This window comes from Scyliorhinus torazame, chromosome 15, assembly GCF_047496885.1.
Source record: "Scyliorhinus torazame isolate Kashiwa2021f chromosome 15, sScyTor2.1, whole genome shotgun sequence".
Lineage (NCBI taxonomy): Eukaryota > Metazoa > Chordata > Chondrichthyes > Carcharhiniformes > Scyliorhinidae > Scyliorhinus > Scyliorhinus torazame.
In genome coordinates, this window is record NC_092721.1 from 182,725,051 (window position 1) to 182,747,970 (window position 22,920).

Consider the following 22,920-nt stretch of genomic DNA (forward strand, 5'->3'; position numbering starts at 1 on the left):
TCGGGCATGCTGAGTGCATCTCCTGGCATGCCGCGTGCTTTCTCCTGGCATGCAGTATGCTTTCTCCTGGCATCAGCATGCATCTCCTGGCATTCAGTGCGCATCTCCTGGCATGCAGTGTGCTTTCTCCTGGCATGCAGCGTGCATCTCCTGGCATGCCGCGTGCTTTCTCCTGGCATGCAGCGGGCTTTCGCCTGGCATGCAGCGTGCATCTCCTGGCATGCCACGTGCTTTCTCCTGGCATGCAGTATGCTTTCTCCTGGCATGCACCGTGCATCTCCTGGCATGCAGTGTGCTTTCTCCTGGCATGCAGCCTGCTTTCTTCTGGCATGCTGAGTGCATCCCCTGGCATGCAACGCGCATCTCGTAGCATGCAGCGTGAATCTCCTGGCATGCAGCGTGCATCGCCTGGCATGCAACGCGCATCTAATAGCATGCAGTGTGCATCTCATGGCATGTGGTGTACATCTCCTGGCATTGAGCGTGCTTTCTCCTGGCATGCAGCGTGCTTTCTCCTGGCATGCACCGTGCATCTCCTGGCATGCAGTGTGCATTTCCTGGCATGCAGTGTGCTTTCTCCTGGCATGCAGTGTGCATCTCCCAGCATGCAACGTGCATTTCCTGGCATGCAGCCTGCTTTCTCCTGGCATGCAGTGTGCTTTCTCCTGTCATGCAACATGCATCTTGTTCCTGAAGCGCTGATGAGGAGGAATCGTCAATTGCCTTAATTTGTTGACCTCACGCACAAACGAAAGTGCAGACTCAGACTGTCCTCTGGGGGCATGTGTTTATCTCATTACTGCTGAGAGTGGCTTGGGAAAAAAAATTGATTATTTCAGCTACCTCAGGTGGAACAATAAATTGAAATAAAGCGTATTCCTCTGAGCGCAACCTAATACATTATGCGATTCAAAAGGGCTTAATATGCATCAGTTTAACCATCAAAAGCCTGAAATCCCACTGTAAACTGTACAGCATTTCGCCTCTTGACTCATATTTACATGGCTCACAATGAAGTGTTGCTAAGGCAGATTTGCGACGATGTGAATTCAGTGAATGAGTAGATAGTGCATGTTCTCTGCGAAAGGGCGCCTTGAAACATCGAATGCAATATTCATTAAATATTAAGCTATTACAGCTAACTGGAGGAATGGTTCAATGATTGAAAGATGAGACTAGAAGCTCAAGTTATTTTCATCTCAGACCAATTGGGGAATAGATTAGGCAGGTTTTTTTTGCTGTAGCCTCTTCAGTTAATTGGTCTGGCAGTGGCAGGCACACCAGCAGATTTCCCGGCTGTCTCCGGAATGCCATCAACCCACTGACACCAGCTGTTTGCTCTAATGAGGTTTCTTGCACGCAGTATGGAGTTCCCTGCACAGGTCAGAGAGAAACAACTGCTCTCCGCGCTCGCCGCGGCAATAACTTCACCGGAATTGAAATGGTGCTTTGTAACGTGGGGGTTTCCCAGCCACATCTTCCGACGCGCTCACGACGGAAGAGTTTCAGCAGCGCCCAAGAGCATTTCCACCTCGCGAACCAAAAAGCTCACAGCAGATCAAATGGCACCTGGACCAGAGGGAGGAAGTTTACATGAAGTTTACATACCTCATAAGGGCAGGGCACCCCGAAAACCCATCCCTGGCATGATGCCACCTGGGCGCCTTGACACTGCGAGCTTGGTGCCCTGGCCGTGTACCTGCCAGCCAGCAGTGCCACCTGGGCATCCTGGCACTGCAAGGGTGGCACCCAGGTGACACTGCCAGGGTGTCCAGGTGGCACTGCCAGGGTGTCCAGGTGGCACTGCCAGGGTGTTCAGGTGGCACTGCCAGGGTGCCTGTCTTAAGTAACTCTTAGATATGGCTAGTTGATTTTGCTCCAGCAGGCTCTTCACTGAGGTAGAGCGAAGTAAGAATGGGGGGTGACGGGGCGGGGGGGGGGGGGGGGGAGGGGCGGGGGGGGCGGGGTGTGGGGGAGGGAGGAGGTAGGGTTCCCACTCCCACTCTACTCCCATAACCATAACCCTGGTGGCACGCTTTATACTTGAAGCGAGATTTGTATTTGCCAACGGTTTTCCCCCGGAGGGTAGTTTTGATTTGATTTGATTTATTTATTGTCACATGTACCGAAGTACAGTGAAACGTATTTTTCTGCGGCCGAGGAATGTACACAGTGCGTACATAGTAGACACAAGAATAATCAACAGAGAACATTGACAAATGGTACATCGCCAAAATAGCGATTGGTTACAGTGCGGAACAAGGGGCCAAGCAAAGCAAATACATGAGCAAGAGCAGCATAGGATGTCGTGAATAGTGTTCTTACAGGGAACAGATCAGTCCGTGGGGGAGTCGTTGAGGAGTCTTGTAGCTGTGGGGAAGAAGCTGTTCCCATGTCTGGATGTGCGAGTCTTCAGACTTCTGTACCTTCTGCCTAATGCAAGGGTCTGGAGGAAGGCAATGTCTGGGTGGGAGGGGTCTCTGATAATGCTGTCTGCCTTCCTGAGGCCACAGCTGCATGATGCCACCCTCATTTTTCCATTAATATGTCGGCTGGAATTCTTCAACAGTTGGTATTCCCTGCCCCCCCCCCCCCCCCCCCCCCCCGCCCACAGATTTCCCAGTGGCGCGAGGTGGCTTCAATGGGAAATCCCATTGACAAGCGACGGGAGTAGAGTGTCCTGCTGCCCAGCACGCCTGCTGTGTTTAAATAGGGCAACAAGCGGAAAACCCTGGGGAGTTCCCTCTGTGCAAACATTTCTCTGCAAAATATGCTCGCTCCAACAATGCATCAAGAGTGGAATTTCAACCCTTCAGTGGCTCTGGCTTTTTAATACTTAAGGAGCTGAACTTCCAACTTTGACAGACAACAGAAAATGGGCAAAATTACATTGGCCGCTGGTTTCATACCCAGCTTGAATTCGATTTGCATTGACAACAGTGACTGTACTGGATAATTAATTCATTGGTTGTGAATCATTTGCAGATGTGTCAGTAAGTTGCTGATTGAATTCAAGCTCTTGAGCGCGATTTAACAGAAATAAAACAGAGACCTGTGTCGAGTGTGTCTATTCGGGTTTTTCCCGGCTGCCCGGCTATTCAACAGGACTCTGCTTCATTTCCTGGCCTTGGCGAGGAATGCCCCACCGAGGCAGCTCTTAGTCCCATTTCCTGCACCAACGAGCTCAGCTTGCCAATGCAGGAAGAGATTGGGGTGCCATTTTTAAATGATCTATAGACCCCCCCCCCCCCCCCGAGGCTCCGGACTCCCCCCCAACTCACCAATAAGGGGATAATGAAGCTCCCCGCATACCACCTCATAATGGCTGGGCACCCCCAGCCTGATCCCCGGCACAGGCATGATACCACATGGGCACCTTGCCCCTGCCAGGCTACCAGCCTACCAGTGCCACCTGGGCACCCTGGCACTGCCATGGTGTCACCTGAGTGGCACTGCCAGGGTGCCCGGATAGTAGTGCTAATGTGCCTGGGTGGCATCGGGAATGCCAGGGTATCACACTGCCTAGAGACCAACCACCCAGGAGCTCCTGACCGCGTGGGAGACTCCCTCTCCCCCCAAAGTGCAGATACGCCTGGTCCATGTTTGTGGAACCAAGTGTGAAACGGCACACTCTTCGAGGTGAGGCCGTTAGGTCCTGAGCGCTAGATAGATCCGATGCCAACATATTCAAGTGAACAAACTGCTTGACTAAGCAAATCTGGGTCATGGCCTCAATGGATGGGGTCTAGATCGTGACACCTTATGAGACCTCGTTAGATCGCGCAAGGCGTGACGAGGCTAGTAAATCTCTTGAGGGCCTCACGCAAGATTTACCAACCTCATTGCGTCCCGAGTCAGTCGCAGCGTAACCGATAGATCACACTCCTTATCTCTTATGTAAATAAATGGAAGCTCTAGCAGACCTGTTTTCAAGAGAAAGAGTTTCCCGGGCCAGCCGCTGAGTTGGAGGTGGATGGGATCGACTGTAAGCTGTAAAGCAGACAGTCTTTTTATCAGCTCTATTTTAAAAAGAGTCTTTCCAAACTGCAGCAAACAAGAACTTGCAACAAAACTGCAGTAACTTCTCCAAATGATTACTCCAGGAGGGTAGTTGCATAAAACTGTCATGATATGCAGACATGCAGATAATGATATACAGACAGGCAGCTAATGAACACAGAGAACAGGACATGACCAATAAGCAGGCAGGACACTCAGGGGTGGTATCTCTGGAGTATCTTTTGGTTAAAGCTGCATCCAGTTGCAGCCTGTGTTATCCCAGAGTACATAACACCACAAAAACAAATTATGCCTGTAATCTTATCACTGATAGCAGTGTGGCTTGGAGGCCTGACAGATGGACAAATTACTCATCCATCTCCATTCTGGCTGTGAATAGTCGAGTCACAGTATACACCCATAAAGTGATTACTAATCACCTTTAGGAGACATCTGAACATTGACCCTCCAATGTTTTCTGCACAAACTCAATGACCATTTCGCAAGTGATTTCTCAACGTGTCTACCTTCATTTATTTAACTTTCTACAATGTGTAATTTTCCTATTGTTTGGTTAGGGTAGGATTGAGTGAAAGGTTGCCTTTACTTCGCAGCTGTTGATCAAGTGCAGTTCCTGCATCGGTTTCTTACTTAATGCTTGTCTTGCACTTGATCTTGCCCAATCTGAGTGGTACAAAATAGCTTGAGTCTATCAGATTTAATTGGAAATGAGAGTTCCAACATTCCATCAAGATCACATCAGCTGATCGAAGGGATACTTCAATCAAGTACCTTTGAGCCGATAAACTTTCATCTCCTCGGTCAGGTGAGACTGAATTTTACATTGCTGTTAATATCATGAGAGACAGGAGTCCTTTCACACTTCACCAATTTTCAGCTTTTGCTGTCTTCCACATCGCTAATCCTTACTAATTACAAACAGTCAGTCGACAGGTATTGTTCTGCAGTTGCAACTGACAACTGTTTTAAATAATGCTGTGCTGAATGACCCTCTGATTTGTGACAGATGCGGCCAAGGGGGAAATGGAGAAGGGAGGTATGCCTCCCAACAAGTGTGACATGGTTTTCGAGCCTGGGTGCCAATGGTGAAGAAGCTAGAGGCAAAGCCACTTTGCAGGCAACACCCCATCAAAGGACTGAGACTAGGACCAGGATTCTCCGTTTGGGAGACCGTGGGCTTGATTCTCTGTTTCAGTGGCTAAGTGCCGGCTGAAATAGAGAATTCACGGGCATTTTACGACGCCAGAATTGGTGCGGAACCCTCACCGATTCCGGGACTGGTGAGGGGCTAGCAGCGTCTCTGGGTTACACTCCCAGCTCCCGCACCGAAAATGGACGGAGAATTGCCGGGTCTCTGGCCACGTATGCGATGACCTGCAGCAGTCGTGCCGACCAACATGGCACTGGCCGTGCGCAGACCCGACCCGCTAAATGCGACCCCACAGGCCACCCCCTGGCCACCCCCACCAGTCCCCCCAGCCCTCGCGGAAACCACGCCGGCCAGCGGCACGCATCCCAGCTGAGTGTGGTGGGGTTGGACACAGTCCGCAGCCGCCACACCGAGTTCCAGCTGGTCAGACCACACGTCAAACGCGTGGTCAGGAATTCAGCCCATCAGGGGCGGAGCATCACAGGAGGGCCTGCCGGTGACATGCCAACGCCGTTGCCATGGCATGCGCGTGCGACATGATGACGCCATTTCAGAGGGGGCGGAGACTCGAAAACCAGCGTCAAACCGACACCGCCCCCCAATTTGGACGACAGAAGGGAATCTCTGCCCGATCGGCGATTATGATATCGGCGTAGGGCAATGGAGAATCCGCCCTATGTTCTCACGCCGGAGGGGAATTGCTACAAAGCAATTCAGTATTCCTTGCCATGCAAATTGGATTTGGATTGGATTGGATTTGTTTATTGTCACGTGTACCGAGGTAAAGTGAAAAGTATTTTTCTGCGAGCAGCTCAACAGGTCATTTTGTACATGAAAAGAAAAGACAATACATAATAGGGCAACACAAGATACACAATGTAAATACATAGACACCGGCATCGGGTGAACCATACACACATGTAGTATTAATCAGGTCAGTCCATAAGAGGATCACTTCGGAGTCTGGTGACAGTGGGGAAGAAGCTGTTTTCGAGTCTCTTCGTGCGTGTTCTCAGACTTCTGTATCTCCTGCCCGATGGAAGAAGTTGGAAGAGTGAGTAACCCGGTTGGGAGGGGTCTTTGATTATGCTGCCCACTTTCCCCAGGCAGTGGGAGGTGTAGATAGAGTCAATGGATGGGAGGCAGGTTTGTGTGATGGACTGGGCAGTGTTCACGACTCTTTGACGTTTCTTGCGGTCTTGGGCCGAGCAGTTGCCATACCAGGCTGTGATGCAGCCAGATAGGATGCTTTCTATGGTGTATCTGTAAAAGTTGGTTCGAGTCAGTGTAGACATGTTGAATTTCCTTAGTTTCCTGCGGAAGTATAGGCGCTGATGTGCTTTCTTGGTGGTAGCTTCGACGTGGCTGGACCAGGACAGATTTTTGGTGATGTGAACACCTAGGAATTTGAAACAGCTAACCATCTCCACCTCGGCCCCGTTGATGCTGACAGGGGTGTGTACAGTACTTTGCTTCCTGAAGTCAATGACCAGCTCTTTAGTTTTGCTGGCATTGAGAGATAGATTGTTGTTGTTACACCACTCCACTAAGTTCTCTATCTCCCTACTGTATTCTGACTCATCGCTGTTCGAGATCTGGCCCACTATGGTCGTGTCGTCAGCAAACTTGTAGATGGAGTTGGAACCAAATTTTGCCATGCAGTCATGTGTGTTTAGGGGCCCGGGTATTGAGGACTATCGTGGAGGGGGCGTTGTTGTTTATTCTTCCTGATTGTGGTCTATGGATTTTTAATTTATGCATGACGAGTTCCTGAGGGAATACCACTATTGGGCTGCCATTTTGAGCGGGAGGCCCAACAGCGAAGTCCCATGGCCGGCCACCTCCCCACTGCGCTGCACTGCATCGCGAAGCAGCCCCCCACCTTGGATGTTCTGGGTGCCTCCTCTTCCCACAATGTTTGCCAACATCGACCGCATCAAAGACAGTTAAGTGCTGTCAATTTCCAACTCAGCACCCCAAAATCACCCAACCGTGAAGGGAAGTGATTGGAATGCACTTAACTCTCTTTGATGGTGTTGATGTTTATAAACATTGTGGTTACAGCATTTAGAGTTACTCATCCATGAAGAAGACAAATGAAGCAAGGCTCATAGCTGTTTTGTAGAAGCTGTCAATCACAGCCCACTACCAGAAATGAATGAATGGCTTGCAGCTAAAGGATCTGCGGGGGTTAAACATAGGTCACATAAGAACATAAGAATTAGGAGCAGGAGGCTCTTCGAGCCTGCTCCGCCATTCAATGAGATCATGGCTGATCTTTTGTGGACTCAGCTCCACTTTCCAGCCTGAACACCACAACCCTTTATTCCTTTATTCTTCAAAAAACGATCTATCTTTATCGTGAAAACATTCAGTGAAGGAGCCTCTACTGCTTCACTGGGCAGGGAATTCCATAGATTCACGACCCTTTGGATAAACAAGTTCCTCCTAAGATCAGTCCTAAATCTACTTCCCCTTATTTTGAGGCTATGCCCCCACGTTCTGCTTTCACCCGCCAGTGGAAACAACCTGCCCGCATCTATCGTATCTATGTCCTTCATAATTTTATATGTTTCTATAAGTCCCCCCCCCCCGCATCCTTCTCAATTCCGAATACAGTCCCAGTCTATTCAACCTCTCCTCGTAAACCAGCTCCCTCAACTCTGGGATTAGTGAATCTGCTCTGCACACCCTCCAGCGCCAGTACCTCCTTTCATGGTAAGGAGACCAAAACTGAACACAATACTCGAAGTGTGGCCTCACTAACATCTTATACAGTTGCAGCATAACCTCCCTAGTCTTAAACTCCATCCCTCTAGCAATGAGAGAGAAAATTCCATTTGCCTTCTTAATCATCTGTTGCACCTGTAAACCAACTTTTTGCTACTCATGCACTAGGTCCCCAGGTCTCTCTGCACAGCAGCATACTTTAATATTTTAGCATTTAAATAATAATCCCTTTTGCTGTTATCCTACCAAAATTGATAACCTCACATTTGTCAACATTGTATTCCATCTGCCAGACCCTAGCCCATTCACTTAGCCTGTCCAAATCCTTCTGCAGACTTCCAGTATCCTCTGTACTTTTTGCTTTACCACTCAACTTAGTGTTGCCTGTGTCATAATATCCACTCATGTATATAATGAGATGCAGACAGGCAGTGATTGACACACAGGATAACCAATGAACACACACAACACATAACAACCAATCACCAGATAGGACACCACCACTATAAAGCAAACAGGGCATTAAGACTCTCCCTCTCTCTACAGGACACAGCTACTGAGATAGTAAGAGTGCACAAGCCAGTGAGCACTATCACCATGAGGTAGAGAGTTAGTCTGGTCAAGCCAGTAGGAGGTTATTAGTTAGACTGATAGAGTGTCAACTCACAGCAGATTATGTACAGCAATCAGGAAGTTCAATAAAACAGTATTGGACCATCTCCTGTGGCAGAAGCCTGTTTCTAGTTTCACTACATCCACTTGCAGTCAACGTTGAACCAACTTACTTAATACATCATGGTACCAGAGTGCTATTAATCCAAACGAACCTACCTTGAGTGCATTTGCAACAACCAGCAAGCAGCCATCCAGCGGCATGGAAAGGATCCAGCCTCCTTCGCAACTCCGGATCTCCGGCAACCTCGGCACCAACTGGAAAGTCTTCAAACAAAAGTTCCTCCTGTACATCGAGGCCTCCGACCTCGAGGCAGCATCGGATGCCAGAAAGATCGCGCTGTTCCTGTCGACTGCGGGGGATCACGCCATCCACATCATTAACTCGCTTACGTTTGCCGATGGCGAAGACAAGACAAAGTTCAAGACAGTTCTGCTGAAATTTGACAGCCGCTGCGATATTTAGGTAAATGAGAGCTTTGAACGGTACATCTTCCAACAGAGGCTTCAGGGTAAGGATGAATCTTTTCAGTCCTTCTTGACTCATCTCCGCATCCTAGCGCAGTCATGTAATTATGACTCGACGACTGATTCCATGATCCGGGATCAGATCGTTTTTGGGGTCTAGTCCGACTCCCTGCGGGAGCAGCTCCTCAAAATCAAACAGTTGACCCTCTCCGTTGCCATCGAAACGTGCGTTGTCCATGAGCATGCCAGAAATCGCTACTCCCGCATCAGGGCGGCAGAAACTGCAAAACTGGCCTCCCATGAGGCAGAAAGGGTGCAGGCCATAGCGAAAATGCAAGGCCTGAGCATCGAGAAGAGTGGCCACTTTGCGCGCTTTTCTCGGATCCCCACACATGCGTGCCACAACCAGGTGGATGATGAGGCCAAAGACCCTGAGGCGCATGCGCGAACGTCGGCCGACTGCACTGCGCAAGCGCGACAGCGCACAGAACGTGCTGACGTCAGCGTCATGGCGTGTCCGAATTGTGGCTCCGCCCATTTAAAGCGGCAATGTCCAGCCAAAGGCAGGCGATGTCTACAGTGTGGAAAGCCTGACCACTATGCGGCTTTCTGCAGGTCCGCTCCACCAAAAAACAGCCAGCGATCCCAGCTGCAGCGCAGATGTGTCCACTGCGTACAACAAGGCATGCAGGATTCTGATCCCGACAGCCCAACGGGCCCCGATGCTGACTGCCTCGAGTCTCCATATAGGGTGAGCATCATCACCACACGCAAGTTAGTCTCTACCGTGCCTGCCAACCATCTTTTGATCCTCAGTGTGGATCCTGACGACGAGTGGTGTGCTGTCATCACGGTCAACCAGTCTTGCATCCGATTTAAATTGGACACTGGCGCGTCTGCAAACCTCATATCACAGTCGGGCCGCGACAGCATCCGAGACCAACCTAGCATTCTTACACCAGCCTGCCAGCTCCTTGACTACAATGGTAATGCTATAGCTGCCAGTGGATCGTGTCAGCTAGGTGTCTCTCACAAGGCAATCAAGGCGACATTGAGATTCAAGATCGTCCGGCCTGACAAGGCATCCCTGCTCGGTGCTCGTGCATGCAAACTCCTTAATCTGGTACAGCGAGCTCATGCCATGTCCTCGACACTGCCGACTGCCTCGCCCAATGCGAATCTCCAGGCTGAGATAGACAACATTCTCACACAATACCACAATGTGTTTGATGGGATGGGCACGCTCCCATATTGCTACAAGATATTGCTCAAGCCGAATGCCACCCCAGTCATCCATGCACCACGCCGGGTGCCGGCTCCTCTCAAGGATCATCTGAAAACGCAGCTACGAGAGCTCCAAGACAAGGGCATCAACTCAAAGGTCACAGAATACACAGACTGGGTCAGCTCCATGGTCTGCGTCAAGAAACCCTCTGGCGAACTCCGCATTTGCATTGATCCCAAAGACCAGGGGCGAAATTCTCCCGAAACGGCGCGATGTCCGCCGACTGGCGCCCAAAACGGCGCCAATCAGACGGGCATTGCACCGCCCCAAAGGTGCGGAATGCTCCGCATCTTTGGGGGCCGAGCCCCAACATTGAGGGGCTAGGCCGACGCCGGAGGAATTTCTGCCCCGCCAGCTGGCGGAAACGGCCTTTGTTGCCCCGCCAGCTGGCGCGGAAATGACATCCCCGGGCGGCGCATGCGCGGGTGCGTCAGCGGCTGCTGACAGTTTCCCGCGCATGCGCAGTGGAGGGAGTCTCTTCCACCTCGCCATGGTGGAGACCGTGGCGGAGGCGGAAGGGAAAGAGTGCCCCCACGGCACAGGCCCGCCCGCGGATCGGTGGGCCCCGATCGCGGGCCAGGCCACCGTGGGGGCACCCCCCGGGGCCAGATCGCCCCACGCCCCCCCCAGGACCCCGGTGCCTGCCCACGCCGCCTTGTCTCGCCGTTCAAAAGGTGGTTTAATCCACGCCGGTGGGACAGGCAATTTATTGACGGGACTTCGGCCCATGCGGGCCGGAGAATCCAGCAGCGGGGGCCCGCCAACCGGCGCGGCCCGTTTCCCGCCCCCTTGTCCATGGCTGGCAAAAGGGGCAGTGCCCACAGTTCTTCAACGCTAAGGACGAGTTAACGGTTGTCGTGAGGATCCTTCTTAAACTAGATAGAATCGTCATTCCCCAAAGCATGCAAGCCATGGTGCTCGGACAGATCCATGAGGGTCACCTTGGGTCGAAAAATGTTGACACAGAGATCGGCAGGCAGTCTGCTGGGACGTTGACAACATGGTCCTCAACTGCACAACATGCCAGAAGTTTCAACCAGCTCAGCCCAAGGAAACACTGCAAAGGCACGAGATCGTGACTTCTCCATGGTCCAAGGTGGGGATAGACCTCTTTCACGCAAATGGGCGTGAATACGTGCTCTTGGTCGACTACTTCTCCAGCTACGTGGAAGTGGTGAAACTGTCGGACCTCACGTCCAAGTCAGTGATTAAAGCCTGCAAAGAGACGTTTGCCACGCACGGCATACCACTCACAGTAATGAGTGACAACGGCCCATGTTTCTACAGCCAAGGGTGGTCCGACTTTGCACGATCCTACCACTTCAGTCACATCACATCCAGTCCCCATCAACCGCAATCAAACGGGAAGGCCGAAAAAGGGGTCCATATTGTCAAGCGGTTGCTGTGCAAGGCTGCAGACTCAGCCTCGGACTTCAACCTGACGCTGTTGGCATACAGGGCAACCTCTCTGTCGACTGGTTTGTCTCCGGCGCAGCTGCTCATGAACCGTAACCTGAGGACGACTGTTCTAGCCATCCATGTTCCAGACCTTGACCACCTCAGAGTGCTGCAGAAAGTGCAGCGATCCAGAGACCAGCAGAAGATCACATATGATGCTCATGCCAAGGATCTACCTGCGCTGGCTCCAGGCGATGTTGTTCGCATCCAGTTGCCTGAGGGAGGTTGGTTAGCCGCAGCTATTGTCGTCAGGCAGGCTGCCCCCAGGTCCTTCGTTGTCCAAATGGCTGATGGCTCCATTCTGCGGCGCAACAGGAGGGCGCTACGAAAAGTTCCCTGCCCACCGCCTGGCCGCACTTCTCCGCATGTCATCATGCCTCCTCCGGCCATCTCGCACCACGAGGCCACCGATCTGGCAGTGATCCCACCTCTCCATGAGGCCATCGAAATGGCAGCAATCCCGCCTGTCCATGTGCAGGCATCCCCCCCTCCACCTCTGAGGCGATCGACAAGAAATTGTCGCCTGCCACAAAGACTGAATCTATAGACTTAAATCTTGTAAATTTTGTTCAGTTTGCTCTGTATCTGCATAATAGACACCTTCCCATGTACATATGGTCATTCACTCACCACTTGTATATAATCATGCATGTATATATCGCCACGTTCCAAAATTTACTTCAAAAAGGGGAGATGTCATAATATCCACTCATGTATAGAATGAGATGCAGACAGGCAGTGATTGACACACAGGATAACCAATGAACACACACGTCACATAACAACCAATCATCAGACAGGACACCACCACTATAAAGCAAACAGGGCATTAAGACTCTCTCTCTCTCTACAGGACACAGCTACTGAGATAGTAAAAGTGCACAAGCCAGTGAGCACTATCACCATGAGGTAGAAGGTTAGTCTGGTTAAGCCAGTAGGAGGTTACCAGTTAGATTGAGAGAGTGTCAATTCACAGCAGACTATGTACAGCAATCAGGAAGTTCAATAAAACAGTGTTGGAACATCTCCTGTGTCAGAAGCCTGGGACGTCATTCTCCGACCCCCTGCCGGGTCGGAGAATGGCCGTTGGCCGCCGTGAATCCTGCCCACGCCCCCGCCGAAGTCTCCGGTACCGGAGATTGGGCGGGGGCGGGAATCGGGCCGCGCCGGTTGGCGGACCCCCCGCTCAATTCTCCGGCCCGGATGGGATGAAGTCCCGCCCAGAGATTGCCTGTCCCGCCGGCGTAAATCAAAGCTGGTATTTACCGGCGGGACCAAGCGGCGTGGGCGGGCTCCGGGGTCCTGGGGGGGGGGCGCGCGGGCGATCTGACCCCGGGGGGTGCCCCTACGGTGGCCTGGCCCGCGATCGGGGCCCACCGATCCGCGGGCGGGCCTGTGCCGTGGGGGCACTCTTTCCCTTCCGCCTCCGCCACGGCCTCCACCATGGTGGAGGCGGAAGAGACTCTCCCCACTGCGCATGCGTGGGAAACTGTCAGCGGCCGCTGATGCTCCCGCGCATGCGCCGCATTTCCGCGCCAGCTGGCGGGGCACCAAACGCCATTTCCGCCAGCTGGCGGGGCAACAAACGCCATTTCCGCCAGCTGGCGTTGCGGAAATCCCTCCGGCGCTGGCCTAGCCCCTCAATGTTGGGACTCGGCCCCCAAAGATGCGGAGCATTCCGCACCTTTGGGCCGGCGCGATGCCCGTCTGATTGGCGCCGTTTTTGCCGCCAGTCGGCGGACATCGCGCCGTTGGGGGAGAATTTCGCCCCTGTTTCTAGTTTCACTGCATCCAGTTGCAGTCAACGTTGAACCAACTTACTTAACACATCAGTCTGCAAACCAGGACACAATTCACTTGGTCCCCAACTCCAAATCATCCATGTAAATTATGAACAATTTTGGGCCCAACACTGACCCCTGAGGGACACCACTAGCTACTGATTGCCAACCACAAAAACACCCATTAATCCCCACTCTTTGCTTTCTATTAATTAACCAATCCTCTAACCATGTTACTACTTTACCCTTAACGCCATGCATCTTTATCTCATGCAGCAACCTTTTGTGTGGCACCTTATCCAAAGCTTTCTGGAAATCCAGATATACCACATCCATTGGCTCCCCGTTGTCTACCACACTGAACAATTCCACTAAATTAGTTAGGCATGACCTGCCCTTTATGAACCCATGCTGCGCCTGCCCAATGGGGCAATTTCCATCCAAATGCCTCGCTATTTCTTCCTTGATGATAGATTCCAGCATCTTCCCTACTACCGATGTTAAGCTAACTGGCCTATAATTATCCACTTTCTGCCTACCTCCTTTTTTTAGCAGTGGTGTCACGTTTGCTAATTTCCAATCCGAATTCCCAATCACAGTTGTTCTATTTCCAGGAATGGATATGTGGTGCTGCCAGGTGAGTGTTACAACTGTCATCTTTTCACTGCCCCTTTCTAGACTGCTCTCTAGCTTCCAGACAGGCGTCTCTTTTCTGGCAGAAATCTGTGGGGGCAGGGGGAGGGGTCCCTTTAGTTAGCGGATCTCTGGGGTGTCTTTTTCTTTCGGAGGTCCCTATGGGGCTGTTCCTTTTGGTAGGGGGTCTATGTGGGGGGGGTCCCTTTAGTTAGGGGGTTCCTGTGTGGGGAGGGTCTCACCATTTAGGGGGTCTATGTGGGGGTCCCTTTAGTTAGGGGGTTCCTGTGTGGGGGGGTGGGCGTCTCTGTGGGGATCTCCTTATTTAGGGATTCTCTCTGGGGCCTCCCTATATAGGGGGCAGCACGGTAGCATTGTGATTCGCACAATTGCTTCACAGCTCCAGGGTCCCAGGTTCGATTCCCGGCTTGGGTCACTGTCTGTGCAGAGTCTGCACGTTCTCCCCGTGTGTGCGTGAGTTTCCTCCGGGTGCTCCGGCTTCCTCCCACAGTCCAAAGATGTGCCGGTTAGGTGGATTGGCCATGCTAAATTGCCCTTAGTGTCCAAAATTGCACTTAGTGTTGGGTGGGGTTACTGGGTTATGGGGATCGGGTGGAGGTGTTGACCTTGGGTAGGGTGCTCTTTCCAAGAGCCGGTGCAGTCTCAATGGGCCGAATGGCCTCCTTCTGCACTGTAAATTCTATGTTAATCTATGTAGTGGGTCTCTGGGGGAGGGGTTCTGGCCATTTAAAGGGTCTCTGGGGGTGCAGGGGATCTGGTAGGGGAGGGCAGTTTGTGTGGTAGGGGAAGTGTGGCCATCAGATGGACTTTGGGGGCGACTCGCTCAAAGAGTTACCCCTTGTTCCACCACGAGGGCGTCCACGTGAGGTTCACATTTGGTGATACGCATAATAATCTCAGGCCACGTGATTCCCGGCCCAGAGGACCGGAGAATCAGGGGGGCCCGGAGAATCTGGTACTTGGCCCGATCCCACTGGAGCACCTCGGTCAGTCCGGCCCGGTGCAAGCCTCGATTTCGGCTGGACGTCTGATTCTCTGCCGGATCGTGGACCTGCGTTGCCGGCACCGCAGGGCGGAGAATCCAGCCCAAGGTCAGAGTGGTGCCAAGGATATTTGGAAACATCTAGTCAGCTGTTCTCGCTCAGCCACTTTTATAAAAAATTCTCCTCAGCAAGCCCTGCTCAGCAAACTTTGCAGTATTGGAAACATTTTAATTATACATGCTCAATGTAAAGATGATGGGCGAGATTCTCCACTGGCTGACGCCAAAATCAGGAAACGTGATTGGGCGGAGGATAGGTTCCGATACCAAAATCGTGGCGGGCGTCAATTTGCTGCCAGATCGCTATTCTCCGACACCTCGACAGTGGCGTCAATGCGCTCCAGAACGTCATTTGCATATCATTAGCGGGCCTGACCCGGTATTCTCCGGGGCTTCCGCGATTCTCCGCCTCCGATGGCCCGGGTTCCCGATGGCGCGGTTCACTTGTGCTTTTAAAATGGTGACACCGCAGTTGTGGCTGCTGAGGGAGAGAGAGGGGGTACGGAAAGTGTCCAACATCGCCATAGTTTGCCTACAGTTGCGCCGCTGGCCGAGAGGCTTCTTCCAGGACCGGGGGGAGAAGCGGGGGAGTGGCCAGGAGGTAGGTTGTGGGGTTGGGGTGGACGGACACGGAACACCATTGCCGCAGCCGGAAAGGCAGCCATGCAGCTGCGCACGCCGCTGACAGCCTATTGTGAACTTAGGACCATGGGTCGTATGAATGTCCCCCCAGGCCACCCCCCCCCCCCCCCTTGGTGCCCTCTGCCGACCCATCAGCTGTCTGGGCGCGTTCCAGCGCAACCAGTGACATCTTGTTGGCTGGGATCAGTGTGTGTGGGGAGTGTAATGTGTATATGCGGCTGCAGCTTGTTAGCCTCCCGAGTGTCAATCGCGAAGCTGGCGAATCCCGCACTGTTTTTCATTGGAATGGATTGTGTTCCACGTGGCCCCGGTGCTGGCCCCTCCACGGTAACTGAAGGTCCAAGTTCGGAGCCAATTTTTCCATCCTGGAAGTCCACAAATCCTGCCCCGGAGGAACGGAGAATGCAGCCCCCTAGGTTTTTTTATAGCTGCATAAACCCTATTGATGAATTATTATGCTTTGTATTGGTTCCTGGGACACTTCTGTTTCTCTTGTGGTCATTTTGCTGGAAGCTGTGATAAGCATTTCGTGTTAACGTTGAAGGCAAAGCCCATTTATCCAAGTGACATGATAAACAATTGCTCTTCACTGATATCATTTTACGGCATTGTTGAGAGAAAGAAACAGGATCTCTACAAAGTAGAATCACATACCTAACGGAGAGGCCTTTTTATATTGAGGTCTTTTCTTATTACACTTTGTTTACTCAGATTCTACTGCACTCCATTATCATTTCTTCTATCAGAGATATGCCATCTAGCATTGGTGGCCAAGGCTCCTGCTGAAAATTAGATTGTCTTCTGGCAAAATTGCATTTTCCACATAATCATATTTTCTTTCCGCTGGATATACTGACCTTGTCTTAGTTCCCTGGTAGGAACTAGATGGCTCTCAGCGACTGACTCATTAGTTTTGTGTAGTGCTGGTGTTGCACTTTACGCTTTAACTCCAACCCTAAAGCCGATGAGTTTATAGCTTCCTCCTTCTGATTGTAAGAGTCCACTTTGAAGTGGATTAGCCAGCCTGGGGCAAATGGATTCACAAGTCCAAATTAACCACCTTGCTCAAAAATAACCAAATGATGACACAGGTTTGGAAGTTGCAGAATTGACAAGACCAAGACTGTTTAGTCATTGTCGGTGTTTATCCTCCACACAAACATTTGGCCCTTGTGTGCTGGTCCAACCCATGATAATTTCTTTCATTCACCTATCAAACTCATTCATCCACATTCACCATTGACACCTAAGTGTCTTTTGTCACCCAACCTTAATTCTTATTATTTGAACAAAGGTAGATCTCGGGCAGGAGGTGGTGGGGTGGGGGTGGGGGGATGTTGGGCAGGGGTGGAGTGTGATATTGCCTCCAACAGAAACCCACTTCTGACTGAGATGCCCTCCCCTAAAGATGCAGTGAGTTCCAGACCTTCCTCCTTCCCCCCCCCCCCCCCTCCCTCCCCAGCCTATACCCCGAGACCCCAATTACTGCCCTCACAACACCACAGCTGTTACCTGGGAACCCTGCCACCCTCCTGGCCTCTGGTTCCTGGAGCTTAACTCAAGGCAGCTCCCTGAAGTGCACTTCCGGCCACTATAGTGTTCTGCCTATGTCGTTGGTACCAAGGTGGACCACAACCTCTGGCTGTTCGCCCTCCCCTTGAAGAATGTCCTGCAGCTGCCCTGTGACTTTGTTGACCCCAGCAACAGGGAGGCAACATACCGACGAGTGGTGTCCCACAGGAATCAGTGCTGCGCCCTCAACCTTTTACAATTTATATAAATTATTTGAATAATCAAGTAATAAATAATCAAGTTCAAAGATGTCCCTGTTGGTGCACAGATGGCTGGGTGAAAACTGTAACCCTTTCTTACTAAAAAGAGTGACCATTAATTTAATACATTTGTAATAACTAAAATGTAATGTCCGAACTATATATGAATTCTACCTAATTACCCATATTCCTCCTAATTATATCTATATTTGTATGATGAAGCCTTGGTGAGTTGCTGCAGTGCATCTTGAGGATGGTACACACTGTTGCTACTGTGCGCCAGTGGGGGAGGAAGTAGATATTTGAGGTGGTGGATGGAGTCAAGCAGGCTGCGATGTCTTAGAAGGCGTTGAGCTTCTTGAGCGTTGTTTGAGCTGCATGCATCGAGATTATTCCATCACATTCCTGACTTGTGCCTTGGAGATGGTAGACAGGCTTCAGAGAGTCAGGAAGTGAGCCAATGACTGGCAGTGGTGTGGCGCGAATGTTACTTGTCACTTATGGACACGCCTGAATGCTGTCCAGGTCTTGCTGTATATGAACATGGATTGCTTCAGTATCTGAGGATCCGCTACTTCAGCTGCTTCTGTAGTCTCCTCCCCGCTTGGTGCACGGACTTCCTGGTGCAACCATCAATTCACACGAGACGGAGAGTTGAAGTGAACAGTGGTTTTAATCAGCTAGAACTGTGCCTACCTGCGACTGCTCTGTACTGACTGCCGCCTACAGGCTGCAGATCTATATACCTCCCCCGAGGGGGTGGAGCCATAGGCGGAGCCCCAAGGGCACCAACATAATACAATGTAATGTAATGTAATACAATGGTGAATGGTAGCGATAATACATTCACCACACTTCCCTCCTCCAACAGCAGGAGCTCACCTGCCACCTCCTGAGAACCGATGAGCCCTCTCCTTGGTCCCTTCACCACCCCATTACATGCCATTGTCTGCCAACCAGCACAATCCATACCTTTGGTGGGAGCACTTGCAGTAAGGCTGCACATATACCACTCATGAAAATTGTTCCTAATCTGTGTTTGAGCGCTAAACATGCAGGTCTGATTTTATACCGCTCGGTATGTTTCAATCATCTTAATCATCAATTAACCTCATAATTGTAGGCTAAACCCAAACTTTGAAACAGGCATGTCTCATTTGAACCACCCCCACTTTTCACCCTTTCTCCCAAATAGCACTCTTGAGCATATAAACTGGTCTGAAACCTCAGTGCAGACCTGAACAGCTGGCTGTTCTATTGACTGAAGTGCTCAACTAAAACCTTATTTGTCTGTTCAGGTGGACATAAAAGACCCAATGGCACCCTCTGAAGAAGGGTAGGGTCATCCTCCTAGCCAAACGTTTACCTTCAACCTGTAATGCAAAATCAGATTGCCCAATGATTTAGTGTATTATCAGTTGTGGAATCTTGCAATGTCTCTGCAAAGTGGCTGCTTTATTCCCCGACCTTGCAGCAGTCACAACTCATCTAAGGTACTTTGGGCGCAATTCTCCACTCCCGCGCCGGTTGGGAGAATCGCCTGGGCCGCCAAAATTTCAGGGGACGCCGGTCCGACGCCCTCCCGCGATTCTCCCAAGCGGCGGGAACGGCCCGGTCGAGTTCCGGGGGCCGCAGGCCGGAGAATCGCCCGAGACACCCAAAATGGCGATTCTCCGGCACCCCTGCTATTCTCAGGCCCGGATGGGCCGAGCGGCCTGCCCAAAACGGCGGGTTCCTCCTGGCGCCGTCCACACCTGATCGCTGCCGTCGGGAACAGCGTGGGAATGCTGGGGGGGGCGGCCTGTGGGGGGGGGGAGGGGGGATCCTGCACCGGGGGGCACCTCAAATGTGGGGTGGCCCGCGATCGGTGCCCACCGATCGTCGGGCCGTCCTCTCTGAAGGACGACCTCCTTTCTTCCGCAGCCCCGCAAGATCCGTCTGCCATCTTCTTGCCGGGCGGGCTCGGAGAGGACGGCAACCACGCATGCGCGGGCTGGCGGCGGCCAACCCGCGCATGCGCGGTTGACGCCAGTTATGCGGCGCCGGCCGCGTCATGTATGTGGCGCCGCCTTGATGCAGCGACAAGGCCTGGAGCGTTTAAATGACGCGGCCCCGCTCCTAGTCCATTAGCGGGCCCTGAATCGGTCGGGATAGGGGCCGTTTCGCGCCGTCGTGAACCTCAACGGCGTTCACGTCGGCGTGGGCACTTCGGCGCGGGACTGGAGAATCCCGCCCTTTATTTTCTGTGAAGCTCGCCAGGTCTCTTGGAGGTCAATTATAACTTCTGCTGTAATTGCAAATGCTATCTTGTTGAAGCGAAAAGGTAACCTTACAACTTTACATCAATCTGTTTTCAATAACCCAATCATTCTGATCTTTCTTAGCAAACTCTGAAAAATGTTTGTGTGTTGCGAGCGCACAATGGGAAGCAAGCAACCCGTTGATTTGATTTTCCATTCACTGAAGTTAAAACCAGGAGTCTGAAGGTAGAGTTGATTGTGGTCTAAAGCTGTGGTTCATTCCTTTTCTCCTCGAAGTATTGTGAGAACATTTTTCAATATCAATACTTTGAAGTTGTTAGCAATTTTAAACATGGCATTCTGTTGATTTAATCTGGCGCATGATGCATTTTTAATGGGTTATGAGTTGAAATGTACTGTGTAATATTTTCATGTTGGTACATCTCATTTCAGCACTGAGTAATCCATTTTGGTTCAAAGCTGAGAGTGAATAGCTGTGGTTTCTGACTATAGATGCCAATTAGGAAGGACGGTCCCCTCCCAATCCGCTGCGAGCAATTGTTCCCTGATAGACAGAGGACATTTTAGACATGAGCGTGCTTGAAATACAGTGATAGGGTCGAGATCTGGGACTATCTCCCATGTCCGGCTCCTGACCCCTGATTGATATGTCCTTGACTGCCAGCAGTATCACATGGACAAGAGGCTGTCTTGCTGCATCATATTCCTGATGGGAAGAGGATGTCTGTAACTGGGCAAATGCTCCTTTTTGTTGCATTCACCTATATATTTAAAAATCATTTAAAATAGAAGATCGAGCAAGCCGGGCAAAAATAAAAGTCAGATAATGTTTGCTAACTTTCCGCGCCCTTTGGCCAACGGCGGGATCTTCTGGTCTTGCCGCTGCCAGCGGGGTTTCCCATTGTTTGCACCGGTGAACCCAAGGAGGGGGGGGGAGGCGGGGGGGGGGGGGGGGGCTCTCATTCCCTCTCCGCACACATAAATGAAACAGAATTTTTAAATAATAGAATTAAATACAGCTTGGCTGAGCAAGCTATTTTAACAAAACGAGTTCCGCTCCTCTATTTAGCTTTTACTCCTAAAGTTACATTACCAAGAAAGCACAACAGCACCTATACTTCCTCAGGAAACTAAGGAAATTCAGCATGTCTACATTAACTCTTACCAACTTTTACAGATGCACCATAGAAAGCATCCTATCGGGCTGCATCCCAGCCTGGTATGGCAACTGCTCGGCCCAGGACCGCAAGAAACTTCAGAGAGTCGTGAACACAGCCCAGTCCATCACACAAACCTGCCTCCCATCCATTGACTCCAACTACACCTCCCTGGGAAAAGCGGGCAGCATAATCAAAGACCCCTCCCACCCGGCTTACCCGCTCTTCCAACTTCTTCCATCGGGCAGGAGATACAGAAGCCTGAGAACACGCACGAACAGACTCAAAAACAGCTTCTTCCCCACTGCCACCAGACTCCTAAATGACCCTCTTGTGGACTGACCTCGTTAACACTACACCCTGTATGCTTCATCCGATGGCAGTGCTTGTGTAGTTACATTGTATATGTTGTGTTGCCCTATTATGTATTTTCTTTTCTTCCCTTTTCTTCCCATGTACTTAATGATCTGTTGAGCTGGTCGCAGAAAAATACTTTTCACTGTACCTCGGTACACGTAACAATAAACAAATCCAATCCATTTGGTTAAAATCCGAAAGATTCCATTAGCTCCTTGTTGAACTGGATCGTCATTAAATTGCATTCAAATCTCACCATGGCAGCTTGAGAATTTGTATTTATTTTGTGGAGCCTGAATATAGAAAGCAAATGGCATTAAAAAAAAGTGAGTATAAAACCCATGGACTGTTGTAACACCCCAACCTGCTCTCAGGGGCCCATCAGGAAATCAGCCCATTAATCCACTGTCTGGCTTATACATGACTTCAGGTTCACATCAACACAGCTGACTCTTATCTGGCCTCTCAAAGTGGCCGAGCAAGCCACTCAGTCCTGTGGAACCGGCACAAACAGCGTCGACAAGGACCGTCTAGCGCTACCACCACCACATTCTCAGGGCAACCAGAAATGGACAATAAACGGCTGCATTGCCAGCAATGGCCATATCCCTCGACTGGAGAATAAAAATCAGTACCCTGATCGGAATATTTGTATGATGTAAATTGGCATCGAACCGAACCTGTTGTCAAAAGATCATTGTCAAAAGATAAGCATAAAAGTAGGTTCAAAATGTCACAGGCCCCTATATCAAGCTTTAGAATCTAAAGTTGTGGCGTAATACAGAATGGAGAAAGGCTGTAAATAACACACAGCTCAGGCATCAGTGGGAGACTGGGGAACTAAGCCTGACAGACATTTATGTGCAGAATGAACTGCTGGGGAAACTGCTTATTATCATCCCATTGTATGTCATAACCTATTTATTATCTTAGAATGCTGAAGCTCTTGGCTCCATTCTATTCAGCTAAGTCACACTTTTCTTGTTTGCGTATGAAGGATTGTGCATGGGGAAATACTTGCGGTCCAAACCAGCTTTCTTTCTTTCGTCTAAGCCATATAATTTGTGTAACAAAAAACAAAGAGGTGTATGATATTCCCAGCAGTGTACTGTATCTCCAAAGAGGCTAAATATTTCATGATAGTGGAAGCCAAAAAACCAAGCTCGCACTCCCTTAATCATGACTTTATACAACCAGGCAGTTTGCATTTGTGTAGCACCTTAAAACATATCAAGGCACTTCACAGAAGAGTTAACAAACAGATTTTGACAATCAGTCATCCAGGTAGATATTAGGACAGGAAACCAGACTGGTAGGTTTTAAGACGTTTTTCAAAGGACTTGAGTGAGGCAACGAGGTTTAGAGAGAAAATTCCAGAGTTTAGGATCTTGGCAGCTGAATACGCAATCACCAATGGTGGTACGATGAAAATCAGGGATGTTCAAGAGGCCAGAATTGGCAGGTTGTAAGG

At 50.7% G+C, this 22,920-nt stretch overlaps 1 protein-coding gene and 1 long non-coding RNA gene across 2 annotated transcripts in view; both read left to right on the top strand.

Moving 5' to 3' along the window:
* The window catches only part of gabrg3 (gamma-aminobutyric acid type A receptor subunit gamma3), a 1,021,256-nt gene that overhangs the window by 833,792 nt on the left and 164,544 nt on the right, over nucleotides 1-22,920 (top strand). The window lies entirely within an intron of this gene.
* Nucleotides 1,250-21,704, top strand: LOC140392041 (uncharacterized). Its single transcript, XR_011935232.1, has 3 exons — nucleotides 1,250-1,382; nucleotides 20,059-20,160; nucleotides 21,113-21,704. It is a non-coding gene; the product is annotated as an uncharacterized lncRNA (long non-coding RNA).